General features: G+C 40.5%; 1 non-coding gene across 1 annotated transcript; it reads left to right on the top strand.

Moving 5' to 3' along the window:
- Positions 1-2,844: 2,844 nt before the first annotated feature.
- Positions 2,845-2,950, top strand: LOC120267045. Its single transcript, XR_005538380.1, has one exon. It is a non-coding gene; the product is annotated as a small nucleolar RNA R71 (small nucleolar RNA).
- Positions 2,951-10,996: the final 8,046 nt, after the last annotated feature.

The following is a 10,996-nucleotide window of genomic DNA, read 5'->3' as shown; positions in this document are numbered from 1 at the left end:
GAGCTATTATCTAGCCTAAGATCTCAAGTGATGGATTTTTACTCTACTAAATGTAATTAAAGCTAAAATGAGATTATGACCAAATTAGAGAGAACAAGCAATAAGCAAGCAAGAAAATCAATGAGATGCAAAGGCCTATGGATGAGGATCCCCTTGAGGGGTTATCATGCAACATGGATGATGATCTAAAGATGCAAGGGTAAAATAGACCATGAGATTCAAAGATTAGAACTTCTTGGAGATTGAACCCTAATCCCATACGAACATAGATAGGAATTTCTTCCAAATCTACATTCCTACGATTGCATTGAGTACGAGGAAATCTCACATAGGATTAAACCTACTCTTCTTCGGATTAAACCGACATGGAGGTCTACCAAACACCCGATTTCTCGGCATGATGATACAAGCATCCCCTTTTAATCCATTCATGACCTAATACATGCGAGGAAGTTACATCTACATGAATCATTCATAAAAGAGCTACATATTTCTCCTTAGTGTAGCACTTAGCATGAAAACAATGGATTAAATCTCAAAATTACCCAAGCATGGAATTAACAAGTTATCATCCAACATACATGATAAAACCCCCCAAGGTTCACCAACACCCGGTGCCCTTGGGGGTCTAGTATGTCATCATCCCACAACAAGCAATACAAACAAGCAAAACATGAAACAAAAGCATAAATGACACTCCATAGATGAAATGGTGGAGGAGGAGGTGAAGAATGTACCGAATGACGCTTTCCCGGCCAAAGGAGTGCCAAATGACGCTTCCTCTAGCCGCTGGTCTCCTTCCCTTCAAATCATGGTAAATCTCCCCTTGAATGATGTTGCCTTCTTGCCTTGACAGTCTTGGACCTTGGGCTTGAATGATCTTCTAGCTTCCTTGTCCTTCTTCTCCTTCACAAGGTCGCCCAAAATCTCCCAAGTGATCTCCCCAAAATCGGCCAAGAAAAAGTCCAGCTAAAAGTCCCTTTGTCTGCCCTAAAAGTTAGTATATATACACCCCGAGTCATATGGGTCGTATGGGAGTCGTATGGGGGTCATATAGCACTCAAAACCCCTACATTCATGTTCCATACGGGGGTGTATACGGCCTCCATATGGCCCCGTATACTGGGTAGTATGGAAATCTGGGCAGACACTCCGAATCATTCCGCGTCTATAGTGTATACAACCCCCATAATGAGTAGTATGGGGGTTGTATGAAATTCCTGTTTTCTTCTCTTTTTCACCCAAATGATATCTTCTTGTTCTCCATGGGCTTCCTTATGCCATACAAAGCAAATAGTATACGATTAAGCGCAAAACGACCATCAAACCTCACAAAATACATGCAAAGTGAATACGATATATATATATATATATGAAAACAACTGCATTTAGACACTTATCAGCGCGTAAGAATGACCTCCCAAGTATCAAAGGAACATCCGCATCCTCATCGACGTCCAACACCACAAAATCTATAGGAAATATATATGTGTTAACTTTGACAAGCACATCTTCAATGATGCCCCTCGGATATCTCACTATTCAGTCTGCCAATTGTAATGTCATCCGACTGGGCCTAGGCTCTCCCAAGCCTAGCTTCTGAAAGAAGGCATATGGCATGACGTTGATATTGGCCCCTGAGTCCGCCAATGCCATTTCTTCACCCAAGTTGCCAATGTTGCATGAAATGATGAAAGCTTCCTTGGTCTTTCTTCTTGTTAGGCATATTCGTTTGCAAGACAGCCGAGCAAGACGCATCTAGAATCACGGAGGCACTCTCCTCAATTTTCCTCTTGTTAGTCAACAAGTCCTTCAAGAATTTTGCATATTTAGGCATTTGGGACAATGCCTTGAAAAAAGGAATATCGATGTGGAGTTGCTTGAACAAACTCAGGAAGTTCTTGTTCTTTTCATCTGCTTGGTCATTCTTCAATCTAGAGGGAAAAGGGATTCTTGGCTTGAAAGATGGGACCACCACCTACTTCTTTTTGCTTGGTCCCTCCTCAACCTCTATGACCTTGGTTGCATCTACATTGGGCTTCTCACTCGGAAGCCTACCCTCAACCTCACGACCACTTCTCAAAGTGATCGCCTTCACATGCTCTGTAGGATTGGTCTCAGTATTACTTGGCAAGATTCCTTGTTGTCTCTTCGATAGAGACCTCACAATTTGCCCCACTTGATTCTCAAGATTATGCAAGGAAACGGTGTGTTTGTGAAGTGTAGCCCCGACTGATTGAAACCTTGTATCCGACCATTGCACAAATCTAGTCAAGGCCTTTGATAAATCGGTCATTCGGGTCTCCAAGCCTGAAACTCAGTTCTCCATGTTCGGGGCTTGTTATTGTCGGAAACCCGGCATTACCATGGCCTTTTTTGGTCCTTGGTTGCTCCACAAAAAATTGGGATGATTCTTCCAACCTGGATTGTAGGTATTGCTATATGGGTTCCCTTGGTTCCTCATTGCATTACCCATAAAGTCAACTTTCTCCACCGAAGATGCATCACCAGTCGAGATCGGGCAATCAGATGGAGCATGTCCTCCACCACACTCGGTACAAGTAGTCACACCCGCCACCCTATTAGAAGTTAGAAGGTCTAACTTCTTGATAATGATTCAACTTAGGCCGCCAAAGATGTTACCGCATTTATTTCATGGAGCCCGGCCATCTTTTTCCTTTCCCGGGTATTCTATTAATAACTATTCATTGCCATGTCCTCCACTAACTGTCGGGCTTCTTCTGGGTTTTACTCCCTATTGTACCACCTGCAGCGGCATCTAGCAATTGCCTTGTAATCGGATTCAACCCATTGTAGAAGGTTTAAATAATAATCCATTCGTGAAATCTGTGTTGTGGACACCTCTGCAAAAGATCCTTGAAGCGCTCCCATACCTCAAACAATGATTCTAACTCCATCTGTACAAACCACGATATCTCATTGCAAAACTTGACTGACTTCCCGGAGGAAAGTACCTAGCAAGAAAAGCTTCGACCATCTCATTCCAAGTCGTGATGGAGGCTTTAGGCAAGGAATGAAGCCACTGCTTGGCTCTTCCCTTGAGATAGAATGGGAAAGCCCTCTATCTAATAGCATCATCCGATACACCATTAATCTTCAGCATATTACAAACTTCCAAGAAGTTCTCTATGTGGTTGTTTGGATCCTCATCGGCGAAACCATTGAACTGTGCATTGCTGAATCATTTGGTGAATGCCGGTTTAAGCTCAAAGTTCGGAGCTGTGATCGGGGGTCACACAATACTCGATTGTGTACGCAAAATTGAGGGTCTAGCATAATCAGAAAGTGTCCTTTGTTGCTCATTTTGTTCTGCCATATTATCTGGCCCTTTCATTTTCTATTTCAGCTTAATTAGACTATTCTTGCACAGGTCCTTTTCCACTTCTTCTGAGTATACATTCAAATTCCAGATCTCCTTCAATCAATGTTGAAGGATTTCCTCGGGTCATAGCCTGGAGCTACACCAAAAGAAAGAAAAAAATCAGAGTGATGATAGGAAAAAGAAGATGTGAAATAGAATGAATGAATAAATAGCTAATAAAACAAAGTGCAAAGTATCTCTAAACACCTACTCCCGGGCAACGGCGCCAAAAACTTGACAACGCCCCTTGCGTATGTCCCGCAAGTGCATGGGTTTGTCGAGTAATAAAATCCCAGGTGAGTGGGTATCGTATCCACAAGGAGTAGTGAATAAAAATACTAAAATTGTTTCTTAACCAAGTGGAAGATGAATAATGGTTTTGTTAACAAGATGTAATGTAAAAAAGAATAAAAGAGATAAGAAAGGGAAGCACAAGTAAATGGGACGTAAGGCAATCGATATAAATGGGGTACTCGGATATTGTTCCACCTTGGATGATCGGTTCAAGAGCAAAACCATCTATTATGCTTCCTAACTAATGCAATAATGAGTCGTGAAGACCCTTCAATACATGGTCTTAAATCTAAGGTCAACCATACCTGACTTAATACATGTCCCGGAGGAGAAATTGAACAATGCCAACACCTCGCACTCGTATAGAATCGCAATATGTTCTAGGGATTCCAAGTGATAAATCCTCTTCCTAGATGTAGACCTAACCCTTTGGTCTAGGTGAAAGGTCCCTAGTCACAATTAAGCCCTAGGTACAAAAATCACTTCAACGCTTAACTCCGTTGTCTCTGCATCTAAGCCCCAACGGAAGGACATCTCTTAGCCCATTCACTCTGCTATAACCGCAAAGAACTTGAGGAAATAGAGTTAGTATAAATCACACGGAGGGAAAATGGGAACGCTCCGCAACCTCTCAACCCTCTCCAATCTAGCTTTGTCTAACTCTCGTAGTGTGTCACTCACTCACAAGGGTTATCAATAAGAACTCTCAACCCTAGTGTCACTCTAATGGAGTATTCATTTAATCAAACATTCAAGATTGGAACTCAATTAAAGCATCAATTAATGAAAGCATAATAAAAGGTTTAATGAAACAAATACATCCTAGTGTTCACAAATCCAAGTACCCACTAGGGGGTTTAGCTCTCCATGGAGCTTGTTACAATCAATAATGAAATCGAATGTTAAAGCAAGTAATCTATAGAACCCTCCTGATGGTCGTAATGATGGTCTTGTGGAGCAGCCTCGACTCTTCCATAAGGTCCCCTTGTCCGGCCTAGGATACACCTCACCGGATCAATGCCGACAAAATCTCTCCCACTAACCCTCTTCCAAATGGAGCACGATGTCAAAGCCATAGAACCTCTCCAAATCCCTTGCCAACACCTATCAAAACCCTTGCCACCGCCCTCTCTCAACTTGGGTAAAAGTTGGATAAAAGAATCCTGGAATCGGGGCATAGTTACGTGAGTAACAGAGTGAAATGTTAAAGTAATCCTTAGTATCTGGGGCTTAATCATAACTAGGGGTCTTTCGCTTTGGACCAAGGGGTTAGATCTATATATAGGAATAGTGTTTGTCACTTGGAATCCCTCGAGCTTCTTGCAACTATACACAGTGTAAGATGTTCAGACTTAGTGATTTCTCCACCGGGGCGTAGTGTATAGTTAGTCACGGTTGACCTTAGGTTTGGGACCGTGTAGTTTAGGATCTCCATGAGTTATTAACCATCATTTAGGATACATAATAGTTGGTCTTGCACTTGAACCAATAGTCCTAGGGGGAGCAATGTCCGAGTGGCCCACTTTCTATCGATTGCCTTTCCCCTCATTTAATCGTGCCTCTCTTTCTTATTTTATTGAGTCTTATTCACTTTGATTTTATCCACACTATTATTGTGCAATCTTCACTTAGTTAAGTAGCAATCGTTGTGTTTGTATTCACTATTCCTTGTGGATACGATAACCCACTCACTTGGGATTTATTACTTTGACAAACCTGTGCACTTGTGGATCACACGCAAATGGCGTTATCAAGTTTTTGCGCCGTTGCCGGGGAATAGATGTTTAGAGATACTTTGCACTTTGCTATTTAGTTATTCATTGTTTATTCTATTTCACCTTTTATTATTCTGACATTATTCTAATTTGTTTTTTTCTTTGATTATAGGAAAAATGATCAACATACCTGAATTATTTGACACAATCACTGGAATGGTTGAAAATATAGAACAGAAAGTTCAGTTGTTTGCAGTGCAATCCACTTCATGTTGTTCCGTGCAAGAGTAATTCACCATTAACAATCTCGTGGAAAAACCAGTTGTTGATTACATTGATAGAATTCAGGATCAGAGTTACGAGTTGGATAGTGTGCTGGATCAGTTTGAAAAGTTTGCATTTGCATCTATGAGCATTCATTCGGAAGAAAGTTTGGAGAGAGAGTCCTTGCTCAGTTTGAATCCTTCTATCATGAACAAAGACAAGAACTTTTCTCGTTGGGTGTGTCAACATTGGGGTAGGAAATCTGTGAGATAGAGGATGTTGTTGTCATTGAAGACCATTCAGATGCACATGTACAAGCAGAGGAGATAGAGAATGATCTCGAACAAGGGTCTGACGATTTTGAGGAAATTGACACATTGAAGGAAAGATTGCTTGGAATACCTTTGATATAAAAGGCATAAATCCTTCATTTTGCACTCATAAGATCTTAATGGAGAACAATTGCAAGTTGGTGATTCAACCACAGAGAAGATTGAATCCAAACATGAAGGAAGTTATCAAGGTAGAGGTGGTAAAACTATTAGATGCGCGAATCATTTATCCTATCTCAGACAGTGCGTGGGTGAGCCCAATTCAAGTAGTCCCGAAGAAGGGGGGAATAACGGTTGTGAGAAATGAAAATAGTGAACTAATTCCAACCAGGACAGTTACATGTTGCCGTGTTTGCCTTGACTATATAAGGCTAACTGATGCAACTCGAAATGGACCATTTTCGTAGCCATTCATTGATCAGATGTTGGAGCAGTTTGCAGGGCATCAGTTTTATTGCTTCCTTGATGGTATGTTGGGGTATTTTCAAATTCCTATAGCTCAAGAGGATCAAAGGAAGATGACATTTACTTGCCCCTATGGTACTTTTGCTTAAGAAAGAATGCCTTTTGGGTTGTGTAATGCACTAGCGACATTTCAACGCTGCATGACCACCATCTTCGATGATCTCTTGGAACATATCATGGAGGTGTTCACGAATGATTTTTCAGTATACAAAGATTTCTTTGACATTTGTTTAAGGAATTTGGAAAAAGTGTTAGTGTGATGTGAAGAGACAAATCTTGTTCTTAATTGGGAGAAGCGCCATTTTATGGTCCAAGAAGACATTGTCCTTGGACATAAGATTCCTTAAGTGGGAATGGAGGTGGATAAGGCATAGATTGAAGTCATAGAAAAGCTTCCTCTACCTACAAATGTAAAAAGGTTCGTAGTTTCTTGGGACATGCGGGTTTTTATAGAAGGTTCATTAAGGACTTTTCGAAAATCCTCCAGCCATTGACTAAACTCCTTGAAAAGGATGTTGCCTCTGACTTTGGAAATAACTGTCTGATAGCGTTCAACTTGTTGAAGGAGAAATTAGTTCAAGCACCAATTTTAACCGTACCGGATTGGAACGTGCCCTTTGAGCTCATGATGCGACGCAAGTGATTATGCTGTTGGAGAAGTTTTGGGTCAAAGGAAAGATAGGCAATTCCAACCGATCTATTATGCTAGCAAGACTCTTAGAAGTGCTCAAGAGAACTATACAACCACCGAAAAAGAGTTGTTAGCAGTGGTGTTTGTTTTCGACAAGTTCAGACCATACCTCATCTTGTCTAGGGTCACTGTATTTACTGATCACTCACCACTCCGCAATTTTATCAACAAGGCTGATGCAAAACTGAGGTTGATTTGTTGGATCCTATTGTTGCAAGAGTTCGATATGGAGATAAAAGATAAGAAAGGAACCAAAAATGTGGTTGCAGACCATTTATCTCGATTATAAGGTTGTGAAGGTCAAGAGCTAGCTAGCAAAGAGATTAATTATTACATTCGTGAGGAACACTTGTATGCAGTTCAAAGTTCAGAATCAGAGGGCACTCCATGGTTCGCAGATTTTGCAAACTACTTGTCAGGGAGAGTACTTAAGCAGGGCCTCACATTCTAGCAAAAGAAGAAGTCCTTTAGTGATTTGAGGAATTATTTCTTGGATGATCCGTACTTGTTCAGCATTTTGTGCAAATCATGTAGTTTGAAGATGTGTATCAAGGAAAGAAGGGTGGAATATCCTTGCACATTGTCTCTCAGGGTTAGTTGGGCGCCATTATGCTTCGAGTAGAATCGGTGAAAAGGCTTTGGCTGCCGGATTTTATTGGCCAACTTTATTCTAGGATGCACATCTGTTTATTCTTCAATGCGACAGTTGTCAAAGGGCTGGAAATCTATCACGACGGGATGAAATGCTTTAGAATCCAATTCAATTTTGTGAGGTATTTGATATTTGGGGAATTGACTTTATGGGCCCATTTCCAAAGTCTAACGGTAATCAATACATTCTGGTTGCGGTTGACTATGTCACTAACTGGGTCGAGGCTCAAGCTTTACCTACAAACGATTCTAGGACCGTGGTAAAATATTTGAAGATGTTGTTCACTCGATTTTGAACCCCCCGAATTATCATTAGTGATCGAGGGACTCATTAATGTAACACTCAGCTTGAGAAAGTGTTGAAGAGCTATGGAGTGCATCATCGCCTTGCTACCCCCTACCATCCATTGAGGAGAGGTCAAGTGGAAGTCACAAATAGAGAACTTAAGAGAATTTTGACAAAATCTGTAGAACAAGGAAAGTTTTATTGGTCAGAATGCTTGGATAACACACTTTGGGCTCACAGAACAACATATAAAACTCTAATAGGAACCACTGCCTATAAGTTGGTCTATGGTAAATCGTGTCACTTGCTCGTGGAGTTAGAGCATAGAGCCTATTTGGCCATCAAAGCCATGAATTTTGACTTGACCAAGGTGGGTGAACAAAGAATGCTTCATCTCAATGAGTTGGATGAATGGAGAATGAAAGCATATGAGAATGCAAGTATTTACAAGGAGAGAATTCGGAAGTGGCATGATAAGCATATCAAAAACCTGTAACAGTTCAAGGTTGGTGATCACGTTTTATTGTTCAACTCTCGCCTGAGGCTATTTTTGGGGAAGCTTAAGTCCAGATGGTTTGGGCCATACACTGTAACTGAGGTGTCACCCCATGGCACCACTGAAATTTCTCAACCGGAGAAAAGTACATTCAAGGTGAATGATCATCGGCTAAAACCGTATTTTGGTGTGGAGGTAAGTAAAGATGACAAGGAAGTATTCTTTCTCCAAGATCCCTCATGAGGTAAGGCAAGGTACATCAAGCTTAGTAACGTTAAACAAGCGCTTCTTGTGAAGCAACCCAAGTTCTTTAATGTTTTTCTAGATTTTAGTTCGCGTTTGCATGAATAAGAGCTTATATGTTGGTGTCTTGATTGTTTACATGCTATTGTTGTGATTTCTCGTGGATTATTTGGTGTTTTCGTGTGCATAAATGTGTGCGGCAGAATTTCTTGGTCGTTTGAGCATGCTCTTAATGATTCACTAGTTCATTTTGCATTGTCGAAGTAGGCTCTGAGTGTGTATACATGTCTAGGAATTTTTCGGCAGAGCCTGCAAATTTTTCTAAGTCATCCAGAGAAGACACACGGCCTTGTGGAAATTCCACACAGGCATGTGTTTTCGTTCAGAGCTCATCCCGAAAGGACATAAGGGCGTGCGTTTGCCCCAGTGAATGACCTTGTCACAGTCACACGCCCGTGTGTTGATTCCACACGGGCGTGCATTTTCTCTGCAGAGACTTAGAGATTTATCCCGAGAAGACACAGGGGCGTGCGTCTGCCCTTGTGTCTGACCCTGTGATAAACACACGGGTGTGGGTAATTTCCACACGCCCATGTGGATCTCTGCAGAGAATTCTCCCTTTGCGTGTTCAACCCGAGATACATCGACTTCATCTGTGATGCGACTCCCAAAACTTGCATCTTTCACCCACAGGGGTCTCTCTCTCTCACATGATTCTCGTGTTCAAGGGCAAACCCTAAAAGCTTCTTGTTAGATCCAGAAAATCAAAATTGTGTCATTGTGAAATCTATTGTATTAATTTGTGGGTTTCTTTTTTTCTTTGTTGTTTTTCAGCAGGATGAGAAGGGCGGTGTGTCTTTGGAGGTGAACGGGTGAGAAGAGGAAGATTCCTTTCATTGTTCGTCTTCAAGAGAAGGAAAGATCAGATTTTCAGCTTTTGATTTGGTTTTCTTTAAGTAGGATTGTTTAAAAGCAAAGCAATCTTTAGATTTCTCAAAAAAAAAAAGAATCCCTTTTTTTATTTAGCTAATATGAGGCTAGTTTATAATCATGATCAGTTGTGTTTGTTCTTGAAAGGGAAAGGAAATATGGTTTCTTTTTGTGAACCTTTTATTTTTCTTATGGGAGAGTAAGAGAAAGCAAAGTTCAGAAAATTGTGAAAAATAAAGCCTTTTTTTGTCTAATGATTTGAAAAGTGTAAGATCCAATCTGTTCTTATCAGATACGAGTCCCTGATTTTGATTTCTTGTCTAATTTGTTCATGGTAACCAAGGATGATTGATATTTGGTGATCTCTATCATCTACTGCAACGCGCTAGTGTTCCTTTGCTTAGGTGTGCTGAGGGCTGCGTGCGTGACGCTCTCCATCACTCGAGACATGGTGCGCAGGCAATGGAATGTCCAAATGGCTCTCGGTGAGCCTCCTAGACCTCGCCAGGGGACTGAGCGGAGCACGCTTGCGCGTGGAGGCACTTGTCCCTAGGGCACCCGATTTTTTTCGCTTGACAAAACTTGACTTGAGAGGGTTTTATGCGGTGCCTAATGATGTGGTAGGGGCGTCGCGCCAGGATGCCACCTTTGCCTGGACGATCCAACCAACACCGTCGCTCAATCACTTGATCACCCGAGCATGCTCGAATTAAAGTCATGACCTGGACATGATTTCATCACTAAAATAATTTAAAATAATTTCCATTATAATAATAATACTTTACATAAAATATTAAGAATAATTTTAAATAATTCTCACTTCAATAATTACCACTCTAATAATACTCAAAATATTATTAAAGTAATTTAAATAATTAATTTTGTTAATAATTAATAATAATTATAATTTTAAACATTGCTTTTTGATTATTTAAATAATTATAAAAGAGATGAGGGGTTAAAATATAAAAATAGGATTTTTTTTTTTAATTTAAAAATGGCCAGACAACACATGGGTTCTGATTATGCATTAATGTGATAGGCCTAGGGTCATTTTGACAATATTAAAAAAAGTTATCGTGAATTTTGGGAATAAGTCACTAATTATCTCTTTGTTTTCCCTTAATGAAAAATAAAAGATTTTATTATCTTGATTTTAATATTTATGATATTTCAAAAAAATTGTTGAAATTCATCTTCATCATTTCTACCGCTTTTTCTCTTGCCATCATTCGGGCTGTCAATCT

This window comes from Dioscorea cayenensis, chromosome 1 (assembly GCF_009730915.1).
Source record: "Dioscorea cayenensis subsp. rotundata cultivar TDr96_F1 chromosome 1, TDr96_F1_v2_PseudoChromosome.rev07_lg8_w22 25.fasta, whole genome shotgun sequence".
Classification (NCBI taxonomy): domain Eukaryota; kingdom Viridiplantae; phylum Streptophyta; class Magnoliopsida; order Dioscoreales; family Dioscoreaceae; genus Dioscorea; species Dioscorea cayenensis.
The sequence above is the reverse complement of the archived record's forward strand: the minus strand, read 5'-3'. Positions and strand labels throughout refer to the sequence as shown.